Source organism: Thunnus albacares, chromosome 15, assembly GCF_914725855.1.
Source record: "Thunnus albacares chromosome 15, fThuAlb1.1, whole genome shotgun sequence".
NCBI lineage: Eukaryota > Metazoa > Chordata > Actinopteri > Scombriformes > Scombridae > Thunnus > Thunnus albacares.
Window position 1 is genome coordinate 2,612,028 of NC_058120.1, and position 25,020 is coordinate 2,637,047.

The window sequence follows — 25,020 nt, forward strand, 5'->3', positions numbered from 1 at the left end:
TATTCCTGTTCAGGGTCACAGGGGAGCAGTAGTCTAACCCAGCATGCACTGGATGAAAGGCTATTACTCTGAACAGGTTGGCAGTCTATTAGAAGGCTGACACACACACACACACACACACACACACACACACACACACAGACATTCACATACATTCACATGCATAACTTTGGGGTAGAGCTAAGCCATTTGTAAGAAATCCTTTTTGCTGTGAGACTATATGGTAAAGAAGTTTCTGTTATGCTCCTCTGTCGATGTGAAGTACAGTCTTGATCTTAATTGTTACTTTCATTTTATTTCATATTTTTGTTTATGACCAGGCTGATAAGGTTTTAATCCTAATCCCAACCATTCTGTTTCTGCCATCAGGCATGTTGTAGTCACTTTGCTTTTATCCTGTGTAATTGTTCCTTATGCCACTGTGGCTTGTGAGATAAGTTTGGGGCCACAGTGCATTAACTTTTTTATCCAGATTGACACAGTTTGTTTCAAAACTTGCAACTCATTCAGATCTGAATACATTCACATTATACACATACAGTACATACAGTTGGAATCAACAGATCCTACTGTTCCCAGTGATAGTGATATTTTCCATCATGGGGAATCATGGGGGATAGGACCTTATGATTTTCAGATCTTGCTTTACAATCATCATGTTTGAAATGTAACCATGATTACAGGAACTGCTAGTGTTGCAGCATGTGAGTAAATGGTATAGGCATAAAGGGACATGCATTAGCAAAATCTCAAAGCAGCTTTGCCTTTAAAACAGCAGCAGTTCTCCTCGGTTCACTTTAACACAGTTTTTCATGGTAACTTGCAGGTAGGTTGTTGTAACCATCCTGGAGAAAGAATGTTCTTCTGTGGATTTATTATTTAGGCCATCTCAGGTGCTTCTTCATGTAATCCCAGATTGACTCCGTGATGTTGAGATCAGGGCTCTGTGGGGGCCAAACCATACCATCTGTTGCAGGACTCATCATTCTTCTTGTTGCTGAAAATAGTTTTTTATGACTCTAGCTGTATGCTTGGGGTCATTGTCATGTCATGAATAAATTTGGGACCAATCAGACACCAACCTGATGGTACTGCATAATGGATAAGAATCTAAACATCTTGGGTGCCTAAAACTTTTGCACAGTACTGTATATTAAAATAAATTATAAGAAAAAGGAAAACAATAGGATTGACAAAATATATGCATGCTAGCTTTCTTGTTTTGCATTATTAGTACATTTTTAAGAGTACTAAGGCTCAGAGTGTGCATCCAACTGGAACACTCAAGATCAGCTGGACCTTTCAGTGACAGGGAACAGCTCTTTCTGTTCAGATATTTGGAGACTGTCCTCCTGAGAAAAATGACAGAATCATTTCATCGAGTGCCCCAAAACAATATATGTTTACATTCAAGTAATAGCACCCTCTAGTGGCCGTAGTAATTTTATGATGGGAGCAAGAAATAAAGCAGTAAAGCAGCGACAAAGTCCATTATGGATTAAGTAAGGGTGGACAAAACATCAGACTTTGACACAGGAGATCACTGTTCAGCTCCTGTTTCCAAACAAGAGTTAACATTTTTTAAAAACCATGACCACGACCAACCCTTAACCTCTCCACTCAAAAATGTGTTTTTTATCTTGTTCCTACGGTTGAGTGTTTGAGCTTCACTGTACAGAATGATGTATGTGCAGAGTTTGACACTGGGAGGCTGTTCTCACATTCATCTGCTGAAAGTGGAAAGTTTCTCTGTGCTCGTTGAAAATCCATTTTTCAGGAATACAAGCATGATTTGTGACATCACAAATAGTTTTAAAGCCAACAGTGGTCCAATATTCAACTTAACACATGTGTGATGTGGACACTTGAAGCCTCCAGTGCACAAACACTGAGAATGGACTTTACAGTGAAGTAGGAGACTTCTTGTGTCCAGCAGTTAAACTTCTGAAATGAAATATGTTTTTGAGTAGGAGTTAACTTATTCTGGGATGCCTAGCTAAGGCATGTCCTGACAATACTATATGCCTGTAAATAACTGAGCATAAATTACTAACAGTCACTAATTAGAGCACCCCAATAGGTTTGTTGAACATCTTCCAGTCAGTGCCACCAGTTTGTAATCAAGTTTAGTGAAACTGCCTCCAGTTTAGCTTGCTCTCAGCCTGAGCTGCTCTCCTGGGACTATGTTGTGAGACCTGTGGGGAATCGGGAATGTCAGGAGGTTGGAAAGGTACCAACAATCACAGTTGCTGAGTTTGAGTGTCACAAAGTGCCACCCTCATGAACCAGTGAGGTGGTTGTGCTCAGTGTGGAGGAAGTAATGAAAAGGTCAGTTAGGGATTAGAAAGACTACCGATCACCTCAGAGGATATACCTTTGAAGGTTATCTCTGCTAGTAAAAGAAAACAGTAAAATGTGAAGTTTAGAGCCAAACGATGAAAGAAGGGAATATTCAGAGAGCGAGTGCCCAGGAGAAAGATGTTGACATGATTTTAACTCTGCAGGTAATGCCAGGATAAGGTTAGGACTGGCTAGCTGTTCATACAGTATATGACAGTTCGCAGGATGCTTTCTCCACATCTGACAAAGTGTATATGTTTTAGCAGGGAGAAGTTTTGACACTGTCAACATTTTAACTTGCGGAATTATAAATGTAGAGAGTTGAGGAGAGACAGCTCCCATAAAATTTGCAAAAATGTAAATGAATTGGAAAAGTTAAAAAAGTAAAAGTCTAGTAAAAGTAAAAGTGAAATGTAAAAATGTGTTAGCATTATCAGGAACATGTACCTTAAGTAAAAATATGCAATGCAGTAAATTGTCTCCTTTGACAGATACTATTAAATATAAGATTATTATTACTGATGCTTTCATGCGTAAGTAATATTTCATATTGTAGTTGGCTGAGGCAAAGCTAATTGTTTAACTATTTTAAATAGTTAATATTATTTATATTTAATATTGTGTATATGCAGATATCAAGTCTAATCCAATACTTAATATTTATGTAAATGTTGATTAAACATGTATCTGACACAAGCAGTGGTGGAAGGAGTACTCAGATCCTTTACTTAAGTAAAAGTAATAATACAGCAATGTAAAAATACTCGAATATAAGTAAAAGTCCTGCATCAAAAACCCTGTTTAAAGCTATGATATGTAACTATTCTGCATTAAAATGTCCAAAAACAACTGGACTTATGTTATATATTTTGTTGAGTTATGTACTTACATTATCCCAAATGTTTCCAATGATTTTCAAGCCCACAGAAATCTGTAATTTTAATCAAGGTAACGGTCCATTTCATTTGGTCGCCTGTCAATGGCATCATTACCCTTCTACCAAAGAGTATACGCACACAAGATGGTGATCATCTTGTGCGCATGCATCGACATTGTGGCTGTTTGCCACAATGGCGTCTACCAAAGAGTATATGTGTACAAGATAGTACATCAGTATTGTTTTTGTCCACCATAAACTCTGTCATAATTGACTTTTATTCAGTTTTAAGCAACATTTTTACAATTAAATTTTTAGAACTTGGTCGTTTTTAAGTGTATCTTTTAACCGGATGAAGGATTTTTAGTCGTCAGACGTCTGGAGCTTAAGTTATCAGATAAACAAGCTGAGCAAACGTTAGCAGCAGCTCAGCTCACACAGAGCTCCTCCCAGATGTCCTGTGTCTGCTGAACAGCCTCAAAGAAACACTGATTTTTAACATGAAATTGCTTTATTCACTGTTTTTACCAGTTGTAATTGACATGTTTGTTTGTTTTGGAGAGGAGGAGACCTCTGTGGATAATTTGGCTCCTGGTAAAAACCTCATGAACGATGAACACTGAAGGAATCCTAACCAGGAGAAGCTGACTGCAATGATGGCAATGGTGGTTGTTTAACAATGAAGACAGCAACTCCCATGATCCCACACTTCTTCACACCGTTATCAAACTCCATCTTTTGTTATTGTTTTGATAGAGAGACCCACAACGACAGAAATTAAATATTGTGCATCTAAGTAAAAGTACATAAGTATTAGCAGCAAAATGTAGTTAAAGTATTGCAGTAAAAGTAGTGGTTTGGTCCCTCTGACTGGTATATTATTATATATGACATCATTAGATTATTAATAGTGAAGCATCAGTGTTAGAGCAGCATGTTCCTGTTGTAGCTAGTTTGAACTACCTTATATACAGCTAGTTTAGTCCAGTGGTTCCCCACCTAGAGGTCAGGCCCCTCCAAAGACAAAAAAAAAGATAAAGTTCTGATACACAAATCTATTTTCAGCTTTTGGACTTTTTCTCTAATCTTTGATTTTTGGTCAAATATTGGATCATTTGAACATTTATTGAAATGAAAGCATGTGAGAAGTTTAGAGGTAAAAATCACTATTTAACAACTCATAGACATGTGAAATGTGACCCCGACTACGCACTGCTTTTTGTAAGACGTCAAAAGCCAAAAAGGTTGGAAACCACTGGTTTCATCTTTAACAATGTGTTGTATTTTAAAAGCTTGTTATATTATCCATTGTGTCAAATCTTCATCTGAAAAGTAACTAAAGCTGTCAAATAAATGTAGTGGAGTAGAAAGTACAATATTTCCCTCTGACATGTAGTGGAGTGGAAGTATAAAGTAACATCACATGGAAATACTCAAGTAAAGTACAAGTACTTCAAAACTGTACTTAGGTACAGTACTTGAGTAAATGTACTATGGTACTTTCCACCACTGGATACAAGACATGAAACTTGAGAATATTGAATGAAAGTGACACTAATTGAATAAATGGAATAAAATATGATCATTTCATGGCTGGGTTGCTGCTGGGCAGTGCCATCCTAATGTAAAAGCTAACATTTTAGCCCTTTGATAAAAATCATCAGTCTGTTTAGTATATACATAACAATTTGGGCACATGTCCACTGTTTAAAATATGAAATGAATTATCTGTCAAACAACACAAAGTGGACTGAGGTACTTAAACTCTTAATGAACTCTGTGCTGAATTCAGAGCTATACCACCCACTGATTATAGTATTACAGAAAATGCAGCATAGCTCAGCATGAAAGATGGGTAAAAGAGGCAAAGTAAAGGTGAAAGACAGATAAGAGGGGATCTGCAAGAAGAGAGGAGGGAAGGACACAGCAAGAGAAAAAAAAAGATGTGAGTTGAGAAGAGTGAGGCAGTGTGTGGAAAGAAAGAAACAGAATGACTGAGAGAGAAACAAAGTACAAACACAGAAGACAAAATTATAAGACTGAATAAGTCATGGAATTAATAATACATATAAATGGATACAAATGCAGACATGATAAATTACCATGAATTTGATTAGATTGAAATGAAACTCTAAAGATCCCCTAGAGGAGAGTGCTATGGATATGTTTAGACAAAGAAATATCACTGTACATATACTCAGTCATTTTAACAATCCTTTCATTGAGCTGTAAAGATCATACTGCAATAAATAAGGGATAATACCTGACATGTATGTCATGGATGATGCCAGGCCTAGGAACCAATTTTAAATATCCCAGCTTTCAAATATTGCACATGTAAAACCTGTTAGAAGAGAGAAAGCACTGCATCCTGCTACACAATATTATTATAACTCTCTTCAACTTCAAACTGTTATAGAGCTATCTCTCTCACATACACAGGTTGTCTTAGCTAAGCTTCACAGTTCTTGTCCTTACCTATGAATTAATACTGATACATTCATTTAGAACAGCAAACATCACCTTTGTCATATGTGTCCAGTTACACTGTCTGGATATTAAAAGGTAATCCATACTTTCCAGCTAATCAGAATCCAGAATCTTCAGTGGCCATGGTATAAGTTGTTTTAAAATCACTCAAAAAGTTTCAAAATATTTTGTTTTATATATCAAGTCATAAAATGTTGGTATGGCGGGCAGTTCTCATGAGGAAAAAAAAATAATGGTGAAGGATAAAGGGGAGATGAGATCTTTTGTTGACAGAACTACAGTACTCAAAAACTGCATTAAGTCAAATCTGTGCTGCTAAAAGTGTGGCATCAACTGATTTCTCCTCTGTCAGTCATGCAAAGTCACTATTTAGCTTACGAGAAAGACACACACACTCACACACACACTTGTCATGGGAACAGAAACACTCTAAAGGTTATTTTAAAAGCAGAGCTCTAGGATACAGTTTTCTCTATAATCTTACAACCCAGTCTTGGCAGAAGTAACACTCCACTGCATTGCTGCACTGAAACAGTAATTCCTGCACTTTCCAAATCGTGCTACCATTAAAGAGGTGCAGAGTCCTCTGCACTCTAAGCACTATGCCAGAGTGTAGTCTGGACTGCATCCAAACAGCCATTCACAAGTCATGCTGCTGGAAGTGAGGGCAGAGACCTTCCACACAGACACAGTCAGTCTCCTGGAGATTCACTACAGTCAGCACAACACGTCGCAGAGATGATACACAGGGCGAGGTGATGAACTTTATTTACTCCCTCTGTGTTATACTCTGACATATTTCTCTATTTTACTGAAGTCCTACATTTTGAAATGCATCCATCTCATATTGTCTTGGTGCTTTATTGAGACATTATCTAACTGAAGTTTTATTATCATGTGGATAAAAGTCCCTTTCTAATTAAACACAGTAGTGATTTAACTTAACCAGTATACAAAAGCCTCTCTCCTCTGCTTCAAATGGCGCATTTAGTGTGCTCACCAGAGGCAATAATAGTGTGTTTGGAGTTAAGAGAAGAACTCAGTTGTTAGGATGACCAGTCAAAACAAAACTGCTAAGGCAAGTAAACAGTACTCTGTGCTATAATTTCATTTAAACTGAAACACCTTAATACAATATAAATCAATGATTGCTGATGGCATCCCAGTGCATCATATTTATTATATTGTTTCACCATTACCATGCATACACAATAAAATATACACAATGTTTTCTGTAGAGATGTCCTGAGCCAAACTGGCCATATTCTAAAGGATCAGTGTCGGCTAAAATAAAGCTGATCATATGTCGATCCTGTCGTTACTCTCCTGTTTTGTTCACCTCAACCTGCAAGTGTTGCACTGCTGCTTTCCTTTACAACATCTTACAGTGCAGCATTTAGTACATACAGTTTATGCAAAGAAGTAACATTGATAAGATAAGATAATAAGTGAAATCTGATTGGTCGTTCCACTGCAACATCAGTGCCCAGCAGCAGAGCCAATTTGGACTGAAGACAACTATCAAAGAACTTAATGATGCCAGTAAAATGTCTACAAAGTGTTGTACAAAAGTAAAACAAAATTCTTTCTATTCAATTGTCATATATTTAATGCCTCTACTTAAATGGCTGTGTTTAACAATGAAAAAATATTATAAATATGCATACTATTATAACTATTCAGTTACTTATTTATTACATTTATGAAAGAATCAAAGCAGAAATTGGTTAAACATTTTATTCAGAATTTCATTTATTAAGCAACAAAAACTTTCAAATCACGGGTTCAGATGTACAAATTCTGTGTGTTCCAAATAGAAAGAAATGGCATAACATGACATGACATAACAGAGGAGCAAAAAGTGAGCAGTGGACCTAAATGGAAGCTAGAAAAATCCAGCACTCTTGGGATTTTGAGAAACCACCCAATCTCAAACTTTTTCATGTCAAGGACCTCTAAAGTAGATGCACAAAAGACCACAGACCCGTGTTTGAGAGGATTTCGTCTGAACGAATCCCCTGGAGATATGTTCCCTGGAAGTCAGTGTAATAAAAGTGAAATCAATCTATTCATCCTTTTGCTGGGAACCCCTGCAGCCCTCCCAGTGACAACTGGTGGTCTCTGGATCCCAGTTTGAGAACCATTCTTCTAAAAAAACTCAATAACCACATTACAGAGTGGATACAATTAGGGCTGTCACAAGAATCAATACACAGATACCATAGACACATAGATACCAAATCAATACCAGCATTTTGAAAATTATACTAATACCAGCATTTTTAGTTATCTGTTGTAGCAACACCTCACTCTATAACTCAGTGTTATGATACTAATATAGCCAGAGTGTTTGTTTAAATTCTAAAAGACCTTTAGTGTTTTAGTCATACTTAGAAGATTGTAAACCGAAATGAAAGCACACAATCACCAACTCACCAATCACTGCAGATTGTGAAATCATCATAAAATTTAATCTACAGATTCACGTACATGGACATGAATTTTCCATTTTTTTCATGACAGTCAGCACGACTTTAAAACTAATGTATTTAAATTGGAAGTATATCTCATGTCTGCACCACATTTTTTTCTGTCAGTCAAGACTCCAGAGAACAGAAGCTGTTTTTTTTTCTCATTTGTTATTCATTTTTAACCATAAAAATTACATCACTCAACATTTAATCACAAAATTTTATCCCATTTTAGCATTAGTGAATTCTGTGAGATTTCATGATTTACACCTACCCTAGGGGCATGTGTGTAACTATTTAGCTGTTACCAGATTTGGCTGGTCAATGACACAAAGTTGGTGCAGCATCTGGACAACAAACCCTAGATTTTCATGATGCTTGCATATGCAGGTTTCTCTGTCTGCCATTGTGGAATGGACAACCCAGGAGGGACGCAGATTACAAAACGGTGAATGTGAGGTTCCTAGAAAGGAACTTGTGGTGCTGATTCCTCAGTGTGTCCATAAGAAACCTCTTCTGCTTCTTCTTCTTTTTGCTCATGTTATTGTTTCCCTTTTCCTGTTGTAGTCCTGCTGATGCCATCACAGAGGTAGAGGGACCTGATCTTTGCTTTGAGGGCACAAGCAATTCTGATTGGCAGCTTCCTTTGGTATCTGCTGATGTTTCCATCAGACAGGTGACGCCACCTCCGATATGAAAAGCCCAGGGACTTTTCTGCCAATTGTTGAAGCCTGTATTTTTCAAGATTTTCCCTGTTACTATCTTCACAATGATTTGCCTCACCCTGTCACTCTTGGATTTTGTGTATCTGCTTTTTACATTCTCAACTAACACATTATGAAACAAAAGTGCTCTTCTTAAATTTGCATTAGAGGATTTATTAGGTACATGTATAACATCCTTTATGGATAATTATACAGAAATGGTCCATTGTCTTTAGCAATTTAAGAAAAAAAAAAGCTATGTTTGAATCTGTTGTACAAGAGAGGCCAGTCTATACTATAGACAAGATTTTAAAAATATATAAATTAATAAATAATTCCCATAAAACAGATTTTAATTTAACTACTGAACAGAAATCACCAAGAAGTTGGTACAATACCTTCTGTCAGACACAAATACTCAATAAAAATTGTTTACTTATATTACATTGAAGAACGTGACAAATAAAAACCTTATTTCTAACTTGTTGTGTGTTTGTGTTTGTGTGAGTGTGCATGTCCATGTGCGGGCTCAGGTGATAAATGTGCATCTGACAGATGGTTGGTTATTGGGTTAGAAGAAAATAGTGGCGTCGCTGATGACGGAAGCAGCTCTCATCTATCACAACAAATTCTTTGTGACCAGCAAGACACTGTTTGCCCTTCTTTCTGTGTTGGTGTCAGACACAGACCTCTCGAATGCACCTTCTTGTGTTCTGGAGCTGCCAGCAGTATCATCGATCATATCAATCTATCTGACACTGAGCCTCATAACACACTGATAAGACTTCTGTAGCCATATGTGTACTGTGTGTATAAAGTATGTGTTTATAAAAACAATCTCATGTTATTTTCGTTGATACAAAAGCACAGCGTAGCACTTTTTTATTGTTGTGATATAATGTACACACTTCACAGTGTATTACTATTAATGAAATGACTTTAGCAGCACTTAAACATGCCTTACAATTTATGAATCTCTACATTAGAATAGTATTAGTAAGAATAAAAATAATTAAAAATAATGAGAAGGAAGATGAATGATGATGTCGATGATAATCAAAGTATGAGTGTAATGTTGTTCCATTCAATGACATGCTGATTGTCAGACCATATCACATACCAGATGTTTCTTCGTCACAGATATCATCTTCATCTTGTGGTGATAGTGTGCATCTGAGCTTCTTCCTCACACAGTGTTTCCTCTACAAACCTCATTGTCTTTTTGTTTGTTTTCCCTCAATCAGGGCCTGCAACTTCTTTGCTAGAGACATTCACCTTTACAATAACTACTTTTTTTTGGTACAATTTTATTTTTCATTTCACATGGACAAACAATAACTCACACTAGATAAAATAGACATTGCAAGACAGTGCAACAGAATCCAGAGAAACCATATATAACAACCAAGGTCATTCAGTGTGTTGGCCTACACAGTGAAATGAATGAGTCATTGGTAAATGGTGATGTATTTCACACTTTACAATAAGGCTCCCTTTCAGCAGTTACACATTTTTGTGATTCGTAAATAAATGGTCATAAAAATGAGATGCCAAGAAACATCAAGATGGATAGGGGGAGAATCAACTCAGTGAACAACAGATACCAAGGATGGTTTAGGCGGGCCACAGATATCTGAAAGTGGGACCAAGAATGGGTGAGTAGTACACCAAGGAAGGTTAACAACTGTGCCATGCCTGGAATGCTATCTATAAGAAGATACCAACCAACATGAAGCATCACATTATACCACTTTAATATCCACTGTGCATAACAACCTGATAACATATGTCATATTAACACCTGTCATAATAATGAGGATGGCTGCTGATAGTCTGCTGAAAATGTCAAGGTAAACAGTATTGCCAAAGCCTTGATGCATGAATCTGGTAATTTGATATGTTAATTTGATATGCCATAATTTGATATGCCAAATGAAACTAACATACTGACAGTGGTTAAATGCTAGTAACTTATTAACAAATATCTGATGAAGCTGACAGGTAAAAATGCTGGCTGATGGAGAAGACAAAGTAACCAATAAGATCTGAGGCTTAACAGTACAGATAAATGTGGCTCACTATTTGGCGAACAACAGGTCACTGTTGCCCTCTTGATCTAATGTGTTATAACAACAATTAACCCTTTCATGCACAGTGGTCACTACAGTGGACAGCTATACAAAAGCCATTTTCTTAGATATGCATAGGTTTTGATGGTATAGTTGCACATCAGCCACCACAGTGGACTCTAGTGTGTCATCCCATGTTTACAAAAAATAATTAATTTTTAAATTAGTAATTAATTTAAAAAATAATTAATAAAAAAAGTTCAAATATTGTTTTTCATGCTTAAAGGGGAATAAAAACAAAAAAACAAAACAAACAAAAAAAATCCTGACTGAGGTTATCATAATTCATTCATGAAAGGGTTAATGATTTGGTAAGTGTTAACAACCTAATTAATAAACCAATTATAAACCATTCATAATTCCTTTATAAGGATGGTCTTATTGTAAAGTTGTACCAGATAAACAAGGTATTGGTTGTGGGACTAAGGATGTGTGCACATTATTCTGCAACTCTGGGTTTGTCGAGGCTTTTTTAATCATGAAAAGCTCAATGTTTTTTGGTTTAGAGAATCTGTGTTTGCCCAGAACAAAGGGCAGTGGGCTGATGATATATGGACTAAACCAAAACTGTGTATTTTTACAATGATAAAAACTGAATATGGTACAGAGAATTATCTTGTGTATAATTTGTCTAAAATGTAAAGATCTCTGTGATCTGATATTTTACCTCTGATTGTTGAAACTGCACAATGTGTTAATCTAGCAAGAGGAAAGTGGATTTGTCCAATGTGCTGGATGATGCACAAGGACTGAGTTGACTGTTCACATATGAAACACATAAATTGGCCAGTTATCTGGAGAAAGCCTGGGAGAAGAGGAAAGAAGCTCTTTATCAAGACAATTCGTAGATATGTAATAGTTCTTCATGTGAACAGTTCATCTGGGATTTTTGTTTTGTTTTCTTTTTATTTTGTTTGTGTTTTTTTCTTTTCCATTATCCACATGCTTTTAACAGTGTATTCAATACCAGAAGATGTATGTTTTGTAAAATAGTTGTGTCTTACAATCTCAAGTGGGATGGACCAAATGTTTGGCATGACACAGAAATAAAAATAAAACTAAAACTAAAATATGGGTTGATAGAGTTATTATGACATGGTTTTATGGATTTGCCTTTTAAGTGTTGATTTGCGACAGGTGAGGAGGAAGAAGGAAGGAAGAGAGAGCACAGGCAGGAATGGTGGCCAGTGAAGCGGGTAGTTCAACACAACATTGGGTTTGGACCTTGGAGTGAAGGCTGCTGAGGTACCACACAGACAGCTGTGGATGAGCCTGACGTGATGTGGAGGCAGAAAGACTTGGTTAAATGACTGCTATAAGATAAGTAAAGTGGCTGCAGCAGTCCAAGTAAAAAGGGGCAGCGGTAGTGTGTGGTGAGGACAAGACACCAAGGAACCAAAATCAGAGAGCTTCTTCTTCACCCATTACAGGTATTTGGACTGTGGCATTGCCATTTAAAGCAAAGTCATTAACTGTGTTTTTTTTTTAGATTTTTAGACTCTTAATATTATCTTGTACCTGGGTACATTTTAGTTATATTAGCCATTTTAAATAGTCATTTTTTAACTTCTTCCGCTCCCCAAGGACGCAGGCGTCCACAGGTGACATTACTGTCTTTCAGAGGCTGTAAAGCTACAGTGAAGATACTGGTATATGAAACTAGGTGACCAGTAATCAATTGGTACCAACCATGGCATGCTAGCTTGTCGAGAATAACACTCCAAAGCTTGGCTAAATTTCCAGAACAGAAGTGCTCGCCATCCAATCGCCAAAAAATGCAATTCTTATAGATATCTCCAAATGTGAAAAGTTTTTGGATAACAAATCACAGCATGAAATTTTCTATGGTGTTCCACAAGGTCTTGGTGTTTTAATGTGTTATTTTGGAGGGATTTTTGAACATTTTCATCAATTCTCAAGTGGTCAAAAATGGCTAAATTTCACACCAAATCTGTGTAACAAATGGTATCAACCCAAAAATTGCTGCAACAACTTATGAGACATAACTGAGCATGTGAATGGCCATCATATACTTCCATCATAATGTTCTTATACAGTCCTTATACACTCTAAGCTTTCAAAATTTGAATAGGTGCCTAACCAAAACATGATGTTTATTACACATTTATTACTAGAAAAACTTTACATACATTGCAGAACTGCACCTCAACTTAATCTTCAGGCTCTCAGCTTTCAGATGATGTATACCACTTCTATGTGGCTATCCCCCCTAAACATCCCCTGTCCCCCCAAAAATGGGTCTATGGTAGGGGGGCGGGAGTGGAAGAGGTTAACTTGTCTTTTATTTACCATGTTTTATTATTTTTTAAGTGGCTGTCTTGTATTTCTTTTAGCTTAGGAGCATTTTTAATTCTGTAGTATTGTATCTTTTTTAATAAATTATTTAAAGTTCTCTCATGGCGTTTCATTTTTTAACAGAGGAAATACTTTTTGTTGCCGTTATATTAAGAACCTCACACTATTGTGTGTCATGTATTGCAATTTCTGTTATGGATAATGTATGGTTGAGGTTCAGCAACTGAATCAACAAGGATAGAGAGAGACCAGGTAGGGTCCTATTCTGTTGTTGTGGGTCTCCAGTCTGCATGTCAATATGTGTAATTACCAAGCAGACTCACTCTCTGCTCAGATCACATATTTTTGAGATAACACAGGAGGAGAGAGAGAAACATGAACTATAGGGAAAATCAGTATACTTGTGATGAATGTGATGAAAACCAGAAAGAAAACTAAATTAAAGATCAACTATTTGTCCTCTTTTATACTAATTGAAGAGAAAAGAGTCTGAGCTGTTGTTCTCTATTTGGGTCAGTTTGGGTCCACTGCATCTCAGTTCAGGTCACATTATCCTTGAGTCCATTTCAATCAGGAGAGACCATTGAATGAGAAAAGATAATGTTTATTATACAGATAGAACTGATAGTCATAGAGTCTTTGGTGCTTGGACTCCACAAGGACATCATCCCTGAGCAGCCGTGAGATAGATCCCCCATGGAGTCCAGACACTGGTGGTGTTGGTAGATGACTTGAGGCTGATAGCTGATGAAGTGATGGTACCAGAGATCCTGTGGAGACTGGGTGGAGATGGGGTGGTGGAGAGGCGCACATAATGGCAGCATGCCAGACTAAAGCAGAGAGAGAGAGAGACATATTTAAAAATACTGATAAACCCCTAGTTCAATCTTCTTCCTTAGTCTCGAAACCATCATATTTAAAAGACTATAAAGGCTTGCCATGTATTGTTTGTTTTTTTTAAGAGCAAGTTAGGCTATTCAGAAATGCCATCATTTTACATATGAGTAGTAGCAGTAGTATGCAATAGGAGACTTTTTGAGAGAAAAAAAAACAAAACGCTTAAAATGTAATGTTAAATTTTGTAATGATTTGCCTTTATGTCCAGAGGTTTTCAATACAGCACACATACCCATATATAAATGGATAGAGGAGATCGTCAGGGTTCCAGGGATATAAGAACCATATTGATGGGACAAAATAGATTCACTGATGCTTATCCTCAGATCAGAAAAGATCAGATCAGAAACATATTTGTAAAGGGCTCTGCTGATTTTTACAGCATGTATATGATGTTTGTGTGTTCTGGTCTGACAGAGTCATGATGTTGAGATTGAGGGCTATGAATTTTCATGCAAATTGTGTCCTTCAGGCACAAAGGCTCAAGTACAGATACACATCCATGAAATGTATATACATCAAGTGAAAAGGATATGATTCAGTATCATTTTATCTCCTGCTGACACAGCAGCTAATGTGAGGCTGTAGCTGTAGCCTGGAGAGTATTCATCTCAGTGGGCAACAGGTCAGCTGATTACACAAACAGTAAGTCTGTCTTCCCATGTAATACATCACAGAAAACAAACTTAATGTAACCACTGCAGGGGGTGCTCACAGATTTCATGATTTGTAGTTGGAATGGACACTTGTTTCTGCTAGGCCAGAGAGGAAAGCTGAGGTGCGATGTTTTCATACTCAGATTACTGCCTGTGTGAGGTCTTTTTACCTGACACTAATATTGTCTGCAGACCTCCATAAACCTGAGAGCGACATACACTATTATCTGTGACGTATAATCAGTTCACACCAGTGCAGGTGTTGTCAGTAACATCCCTTCTGCTTGTGGTGTCACACAGCTCTGCACGAATTAAAAGATTTGATTGACAATCAGAAAATATTTATTGTCTAAGCAGTCGTTTTGGTCATGTCTGAGCCATAAGCATTTGTGGTACATTATTAAAAAGTGCTGCTGATGTAATGACTCTCATTTATGTGTAATTTACATAGAATTAACAGTGTAAATAACATCTGCACTACACCCACACCACTGGGTTTTTATGTGCATGTCAATGTATTTACACACATGAAAGGCTGGTCTCTCTCTTTTGAATGGAGCTTGTCACACAAGACACTGTGGTGTGTCAGTTTGAAGCAGGGCATGGGTTTTCATAGTCAAGTCGCAGCATTCAAGGCTAATCAGTGCTTCGCAGCCCCTGGACCGAGAACCATTATCACGCCATGGAACTTTTGAAATGACATTACAGTAGAGAAATGCCTAAGATATGTTTGAGGTAATTTAGAAAACAGTATATCCATTAGTTTGTCTACCAGAGAGCACTGACGAGGTTATTTTTAAGTGTACATGGTCTCACTCAATACATATCTCAATTACAATTTTATAATTACCAAATGTAGTATATCCTTAAAAATTAAAAAAAAAAAAAATATCTGATCTGTTTATAAATCATTAATATCAGCTGATCTATTGTAACTAACTCTATACTGACTCAGTACTGAACTACATTCCTGTATCAGTGTGTTTTCACATTCATCTGCTGTGCTCACCTAAAATCTCGGTTTTAACACCTTTACCTACAAGATGATGATGTGACATCACGGCTAGTTTGGAGCCAGTCATGGTTCAGTATGTAACTTGAAGCCTCCAGTACATATACACTGAGAATGGACTTTTCGGTGAAGTAGGAGACATCTTGTGTCTAGCAGTTAAACTTGAAATGATTCATAGATTTTGGATTTACCGATGAGGGGAAAGGAATAGATGTCATTTTGAGAGCTTTTGACTAGGTAATTGAGGCTTTTTACTTTTAAATGTAGCTTTGGGTCCTGGATCAGGTTTCAGATTTGGCAGTTTGGATATGGGTATGAGTCTTTGCTTTAGGACCATGCAGAACTCTAGATGCATGTTTGCTATTACTGTTACAACAAGCTAGCTAACATGCCTCACCAATACTAAAAACTAAAAACAAGAGAAAATTGGAGAGAGCTTGTGAGTTTCTTTGAAGGAAGAAGTGGTAATAAAAGGATTAAAGTGTGTTATAATGTCATAAATAAGCTGAATATTTCTGGTCTTTATACACAACCCACCTGTTGGCCAGTTAGAAACATCATTGATGATGTGAAAATGGTTCACGTTGCAGAAAAGGTTGGGGGCCCCTAGCTCTTGTGGCTGAATGGTTCTTTAACAAAAATGGTGTCTGAATAGTCATTTATATTATTATGCACATACTGTACCTCTCCACCTGTTACCTTGACTTCTGTCTTTATCATCACAGGAGTGACTGATTAACTGCAGCTTCTATCACAGCCTGAGATTCTGTTTTGTCTCACAGTTCAAGTCAAAATGAGTAGCACCAATACCTGACTTCAAATGGTAATCCACTTCATGCTGAACATAAATTAAGTGCTAAGATGACGGAGGGGGTTATCCTAGAATAAAATGTATTGATGGTTATATGATGTTTTGGGACACTGGTTCACATTTAATAAAAGTGCAGCATTTTGATGCTATCATGTTAATACAAAGCTCGTTAAAGGCCATAGTGAGTTTCTGTCTGGGATTACTGTGCTTTCTCTCACAATACTTTTAGATTTCCCTCACATTACTTGTATGAAATTAGTCATTAGTCATGAATTAGTCATAATATTTTCCTACATTTTTTGACCTATAACTTTAAATGGCAATCTGGCCACTTCAGATTTGTAACATACCTGTTAATAACTACTGTATGAGCATCATTTAATTTGGGTTTTATTTAAGTTTGGATGCTGATAAAATACACATAAAATACACACAATGCAATACACACTGAGAGACTTCAGCTCATTCGAAATTCTGCAGCTCGGCTATTGAACAGAACCAAGAGGAGAGAACGCATTAGTCCAGTTTTAGCTGCTCTGCACTGGCTTCCCATAACATATAGAATTGACTTTAATGTCTCCTCCTTACATACAAAGCCCTTAATGAGTTAAGACCAAGCTACATCACTAACTCCCTTGTTAACTATCTGCCTTCAAGAACACTGCGATCATCTGCTGCTGGTTTACTGGAGATTCCAGCTGAAAGCTGAAAGAAAATTGGGGATGCAGCTTTTGTCAATTACACCCCAAAACTATGGAACACATTACTGATAGATATCAGGGAAGCCACCTTGCTAGATATTTTTAAAAGAAAGCTAAAAACTTATTGCTTCAACTAAACAACTAAATTTTACTTGATTTTATACATTCTATCTATTCTATGTTTTAACTTTGTTTTTATTTTATTTAACTTTTATTTATTTTATTTTATTGTGTTCTATTTTCACTTTATTTTATCTTATATCAAAATGTTTTATTTTCCATTTATGTCTTTCTTGATGTGAAGCACTTGGTGCATGTATTTTTTGTATGAAAGGTGCAATACAAATAAATGTATTATTATTATAATCATTATTATTCCTGCTACTGGCCTCATGTTGTGGGTGGAATTAATGGAAAGTAGCAATACACCAACAAATCCAAGGCAGAAGGAAAGCTGCATGTATGTAAACAATGGAGGATTTCAAACTCCACCAGGTATACTGAACTCAAGAGACTACACATGCTTCATTCTGTTTTGCCTAGAGCCCCAGATACCAACGTTGCGCTGGAATATGATTTCCTCCCAGGTGTGTTGTGTATGAGTTTGTTGGTGATATTTATGCAAGACTTGGCCTTGAGGTTAGATAAATGCTGTAGAGGTTTATATTTTTGTATGAAGTGGTAAAGTATATATGGACAATCTCCAGACACTTCAAGCAGCCATAGATTTCCATTTATTTCTGCATAGTGTGAAAATCTATTTGCAGACTCCTGTCAGTCACATTATTAAAGCATCAGAAAAGCTACAGTAGACCAAGCAGAAACTGGAGAATAAATGCCTCGGCATTCAGTTCCACATTCTACCTAAAATGTGCCCCAAGGCTGTGACACAGTGGTGGTTTACTTTGTTCACCAGCTAGTCTCTAACTTTGTATGTCTTGACTTTGCTGTTTTGTGCTGAGCAGGTAGTGTACAGTGGGTTTATCTGAGCTTTTTCACTGAAAACAGCTGCCTACTGCTGCTGGAAATTATGCTAATGAGAGAGAGAGGGAGAGAGAGAGAGAGAGAGAGAGACAGAGAGAGAGAGAGAGAGAGAGAGAGAGATTGAATTAAAACAGTAAAGCTGCTAGCCAGAAAACCAAAACAACCAAAACTTTTTACATTAGACATCGTCATTTGAACCACTGTGAATATCAAAATATTGATGAGAGCAGCTTTAAAAAGACAAACACCATATTAAGAAAGCAAAGGAGAAGCTTGTTCCAATGTTAGCCCAGACTGCTCAGATGAAGGGTGCACCTAACCATAACTATTTTATTAGGAGAAACAAACCTTTCAAGATCTAAATTGTTCAGTGAGTCTGTATCTTGACATCTATATCCATTTGTCCAGCTGGGTCAGGTCATCTTTCCCTCACCCCATCAAATGTCATGTCAGCTACATTGGCTCATCTATTCTGAGGCTGGAGGAGGTCAAAGTCAGATATGATGTCTGAGACAAAAGCTGACCTTCACTTCTGCTGCGTGTGTATTGTAACCTCCGGCCGATGATGGATGAAGAGCGATTTTGAGGGTTTACTGACACGGGATGTGGCTCATTATAAGACTAAAGGGCAGCATTTGGGCGATCATCCATCCTGGGGCGGATGAAATCTTTGATAATCACCTTTTTGAAATGCCTCACTGTGCTGCAGCTGCAGCGTCTGATAGCCTGCCTGGCTACTCACTGCATTTGTGCTGTCTGAATCAGTGTTCCTCTACGAGTGAAAGACCTTATTTACAAAGAACATACAGTAGATACAATATTATAGGTATACACTGTAATCATATTCAGCAACAGTACAGACGTACACATGACAGATTTGAACAGCCCTAGAAAAGAACAACAGTTTGAACCAGTGGATGTGAAGGGAGGGGAGTTGGATGGATTTATAATTTAGTGATTATAAAAAGACTTAGTGCAGTAATTACCATTCTGCATTGTAAATGTGTAGTGTTAAATCAACAGTCCCACTCTCAAAGAGATGTGCCATCATTCGGCCATTGTTTGCAAAGTGCTATTATTTTGTTTGGAAACTAATTATGACTCTGTAAAATAATAATGCTTGCTCTTTATATGCTTCAAATATATCATGAAGTGACTTGTTTATATTGGGGTTGTGACAGACTGGAATAACCATCTGTTGAGTCTTGAGTCCAACATTTTATTCCAGTTATTTTTGCACCAAATAAATAATGAATGGAGTGCTGGAATAAATATTATATGGGTAAAAAAGTTACTTTATATACAGTAGGTGGTTATGTACAGTATATACAGCCTGCTCAACTATACAGTAATGAATGATAGGTATACATGTCATTGCACATTTTGTATTTTAAATTAAAATAAATATATATAATTTGTAGCTACAGTGGATGTTTTTAGTGTGAATGGGAAGTCCACAGTGACTGACTCACTACATCACTATGTTTTTTAGTAGTGAAAGCCAATCAGGTCATTGGATTTAGGTTGAAAGAAATTGTAGGAATGAATATTTGGAAAATAGTAGCAGTAAATGCAAGCCCTCATACCAAGTCAAACTGAAATGTTTTTAGTATTCATGGATGAAAACCATCTGAGAAGTCTGAAGCGCTTGTATCCGAACCACTGATGGTTCGGACACATGATCTTGTGAATCCAGCTGCCTTTCAAGGTAATGAAAACAGGGTTTGTCAATAGATCTAACAGAGAAGAGGCCCCCAAGTAAGCGGCCAATTTTAGTGTCTCCCATCTGTATTTTCATGGCATTCAGTAATGATGATAACATTTTATACAGACATTGAATGAGTTTTAAGCACATTAAAGGTACACTGTGGGGTTTTTCATTACTTTCTTAAGGACACACATGCATGAGCATGTACATAATGTGATACAGTGGGTGGCAGCAATGAAATGTAGAAATGAATGTAGAAACAACTTTACAATAGTTGGATCAGCCTCAAGGATACACTGTATGTGCTTTTGTGTCCGTTTAGAGAAAATCCTGCAATGGTTGAACTTTTACACCTGAGCAAACATTACAGAGTGATGGTCTTTAAAAGTAAAAAGGACAACATCATTTGTCTGTGCCTTCCAAAACCACCATAACATATAAATCACTGTTTGAAAAATAAATATGTTTTACGATGTGACAGTGCTGTGGTTCAGGTTTGGTTAGGTTTAGGAAAAGATGGTTTGGTTTTAAAGAAGTACTTTGTTAAGGTACTTCATAGACATGTTTACAGTAATAACGAGGTTGTTAAGGTTAGGGGATGATCATGGTCATGGATTTTAAGAAACAATGTTGACTTATGGTTGGAAAAAGGAAACACTGCCACTTAAACATAAAATGATGTGGTTTTGGGGTACTTGCTAAAATGACTAATTCTGTTGATCTTCTTGCCCCTGCAGGGTCCAAACTGACCTGTGCTAGGAATAGAGGAGTTGTTTAACTTTTATAATATGACACCTCAATAATCTCAAAGGTTTTATAGATTCTAAAGATCATTAAGCTCCATACTGTGGCGTCACTGATATATGTTTGTAGTCTTGACACGGCATTTTAAAGTCTATCTTCTTCTGCAAGAACTGCTCAAAGGCTCAACATTCTGAGGACCAGCTTCCAAAATGATCTCCATCCACAAAAGCTTTTTAGCACCGTTTCAAAGATAATCTCCATTCATACCAATATGCCTGAAAATGCATATTACATGACCATTCACATACACTGGGCATGTCATGCTCGTGTGAACAGGAAGCAGATTGTCTCCTCTGTGGTTGGTTGCTTAGTTACAGACTAGACTTAAACATAGCAAAAGTTATGCATTTTAAAATCAAAAGGTATTAGTCTGGATGTAGCATCAGCGCTGCTTTAGTCATCTAACTGTACTGGTGTGACATTTCCTACATGTTTGTTAGCTTGTGGGTGTGTGTGAATGTATTCTCCTGACAGAGGCCAGGCGACTCTTCTTCCTTCTAACAATGAGTCTAATCTGATGGTATTTCTAAAGTAAAATAGCATTTTAAAAAATAATTTTCTAACACTTAAATCAATAATCTATGGATATACTTAGCTGAAAGAGCAATTCTAACCTTGGAACCTGCTGTCTTTCATTCATCAGTTTGTGATGTTCATTGCTTTCAGGCTGTTATTATAAAATGAGCTGTTAACTTTAATCCATCACCATGTGCATTCAGTAAACGGCCTTTGTTATAGCATGCTTCTGAAGGATGATATCACTCGCTCAACAGTCTATATGACATTTTCTTGCGACCTTTACAAGGCTGTTTCATAACCACAGGTGCATCACAATCAAATATGACTTTATTTCACTACAGAATAGATGTTCACATCTGTGAACAGCTGTGTTATAACAAGAAATAAGACTAGTAAATTGATGCTATAAATGTCAAGGCATTAACAAGGATATCGCTACCTAACAAAAATCTACCTATATTACATGAGGACCTAATAGCCCTGATTTAGTGTAAGAAATGTGTGTGTGTGTGTGCGCACAGATGCTTAACAAATGTTTTGGCAGATTGCTGCATTTGTGTCAGGGTTTCAATAGGAATGGTTTTGCAGAACACACAACACAAATCTGATATTTCTACATCACCAGAGGCCCCGTGTACACATTTCAAGTGTCTTGTATTTGGATAAAATCCAGATGAGATAAGTATATGCATGTCCGTCCAGATCACAAATCTGATTACAATCCTTCCCGGCTTGCAAATAAGGGTTCCACAGAGTGCTTAGTGACCTACTAACAATAGGGAGGAGTAAAGATTGTATATGCTGCCTCAGAAGCTATCAGACCTGTGGGAATGACAGGGGTATGTTTTTTCTCTCTTTCTGCCAAATGTAAAGTCACAGTGAGAATTATTTTTTCAAAATTACTTTTTCACACTTTATGCAGTTAGCTCCGACAGTCTACATACACTGGCTGTGACCACAGCTGTTGTGCCTAGCTGTGGTTTGAACTGTGATCATAACCTGCATGTCAGGCTTTCTTTGATGGTTTCCTATAATATTTTATACAGTATTCTGTAGTATTTAGTAAGATATCTGTACAGTGTCAGTGTGGATCTGTTGTGGCAGGAAGCTTTGCACAGGATTTAGACAGCCTCTCCTTAACTCCAGTGTAAACTAAACACTGAAGTTCAGGTGTACTTTTTGAACCAACAGCAGCACCTGAGAATTCACCTCCAAAATGCACTGAAAGAGACTGTCACTCACTGTTAACATTAAACAAAACAACAATTTGTCACTAGCCTTAAGTACTTTTGTTGACTATACCCATACACGGCACAAGGACATCATGCTTAGGAAGGCTACCAAATGAAGTGGTGGAACATAACAGCTTTTTTCTTCTTTTTTTTTTTTTAGCATTAACTGACACATTGCTGTTTTTTTTTAACAATTAATCAGTGCAATGGTGCTAGAAATGAATAATGAAAACATGTTTAGTGGAGCTTTTTATATGATTGCATTAAGCCAACAGTCTTAATTCTACTGTATCTTTTGTTGTAGGCTAAATTGTCACATCACATCACAAGATGTGACACGGCAGCAGTTTACACCATCATGCATTTCAAAAGCAATACATAAACCACTGAAAAAATGCACAAAAAAAGTTGAAAAGTAGGAGGTGACACACTTCATCAATAATGTAACTGTGTCCTGTAATCTGATGTCTCCAGAATAACAGGCGGAATACTGAGTTATAAGAGACCAGTCTTATGTGTGTGGAGGTGTGTGTCATTATTTCTATTTACTCTTGTTGATAAAATCCCCAGACTGATATTGGCGTGATGTTGTGGTTGAGGCAGACGTTCTGACCAAGACATCTGTTTTTAGTGCAAAGTCTAAGATTGCACAGTTTCCACCAAAATACGACTTGCTTTGCGCTTCTTCATTTGAGTGAACCTCCCACCTGTGCACCATGTGCTCTGTGCTGTGCACCAAAATACAACTCAGATAGGCAAAGTCAGGTAACTACCACACTGTCAGAGCACTGTTTGAGCAGATCGTTCCACTACCACTAAAACAGGTATGACAGAAGTACATTGCTACATGAATATGTAGACAGAGCTCAATTTTGATTAAAAATTCATTCTTCTAAATTCACTTCAACTTCAGAAATAAGCTGGCTAGTTGAAGTGATACACCTGTGATGATGAGTGTGGGTTAACCACAGACAGTGTACAGAGAGAGTGACAGACAGGACTGTACTCACCTCTCACTAATAGCCTATTGATGAATAAAAAGAGGAAAAAAAAACTCTCAACATGTAAATTTGGGTCGATTCATCACTGAAATAATAATAATCAGCAAGCGAAATAATTTATAAATAGCTTCAGCGCAATATTTTCATGACCATTTTTGGGGAGCTTAATAGCGCTGCTTATGCCTAAACCCAAACACATGTTACTCAGGATGCTAACCTCAGTGGACAAAAAAAAAAAAAGTGATTACATTTTGTACCAGCTGGGAAAAACAAATTAGAAGAGTATATATATAGAGCATATAAAGGTAATTTCTAGGAGACAGGATTGTACAGTGGTGTGGTGGCCAGGCCCTGATGTCTTTTATAGATCTTTCTCTCTTGCACCGAGTGTTATCTAAATCAATAGAGAGGCTTGATTACATCCAGTCTTTCATTTACGACTTCCATCAGAACATGGTTTAGATGTCTGCTTTTTATGATGAATTCTGCAGCCAGCTGATAGGAAAAATGTTCCACAGCACTGTGTCTAAGGATGCCTGTAGACATGATCTTCAGTCTCTTACATCTCAAGTCACTTCAGGACAAACTGTCTATCTTGGAGCTTTTCAAAAAAAGAGGACATTAAGTGCTGTTACACAGTTACTGTTTTCTGTATGTGAGACAGCAGACAGTGTTGCCGTATCATGGGCCAGTAATCAAACGGTATTCACTAGTGAACATTGTCTGAATGAAAAACAATCTCCATCACAGTGGAAGTCCACAGTGACATGGCTGCCTTTGAAAAGGAAAGCAGGTTTGAGATAATGCCAGTGTACTCACTTGTATTACAAGGACGCTTTATCACTATTGCTTCAAATGCAGGTGTGGCTGTGTCGCACCATTCATCATCTCAGGCTGAACCAATATATACCCAGACAGGTAATTCCAACACTGTTAATGCAAATGATTTCATACTGTGACCGGGCTGGAGTTAATTGTAGGTAACAGGTACATAATAATGTGGAAACTAATTGTACCTATGATTGCACTTAGGCCTAGGTCATATGGGTAATCACAATATTAGTAACATAGAAAAATCAGATGAAATAATCAAACTTTTGCTGTTCATGCAGTGAGATGTGTCCCACTATTTAAAATGATACCATTAGTTACAACCTAATGGCTTTTTGAAGTGTGACTTATCAGACAGTAGTACTGACAAAACGATTCACACATGAAAACAAAGACTTCAGTGGCTCATTTTTTTCTTGGAAAGACACATTTTTGTGATAGATTGAAGTATTAACACAAAATTATCATATCACAGCAATATACTGTAATTCAAGAGAAGGATGGTAAAACAAAACAAAACAAACAAACTAATAAAAG

The 25,020-nt window shown here is 37.1% G+C and overlaps 1 long non-coding RNA gene across 1 annotated transcript; it reads right to left on the reverse strand.

Moving 5' to 3' along the window:
* Window positions 1-400: 400 nt before the first annotated feature.
* LOC122997800 lies at window positions 401-11,989 on the reverse strand. Its single transcript, XR_006407273.1, has 3 exons — window positions 11,771-11,989; window positions 3,022-3,027; window positions 401-410 (listed from the first exon to the last, which is right to left on the reverse strand). It is a non-coding gene; the product is annotated as an uncharacterized LOC122997800 (long non-coding RNA).
* Between the last annotated feature and the right edge of the window lie 13,031 nt (window positions 11,990-25,020).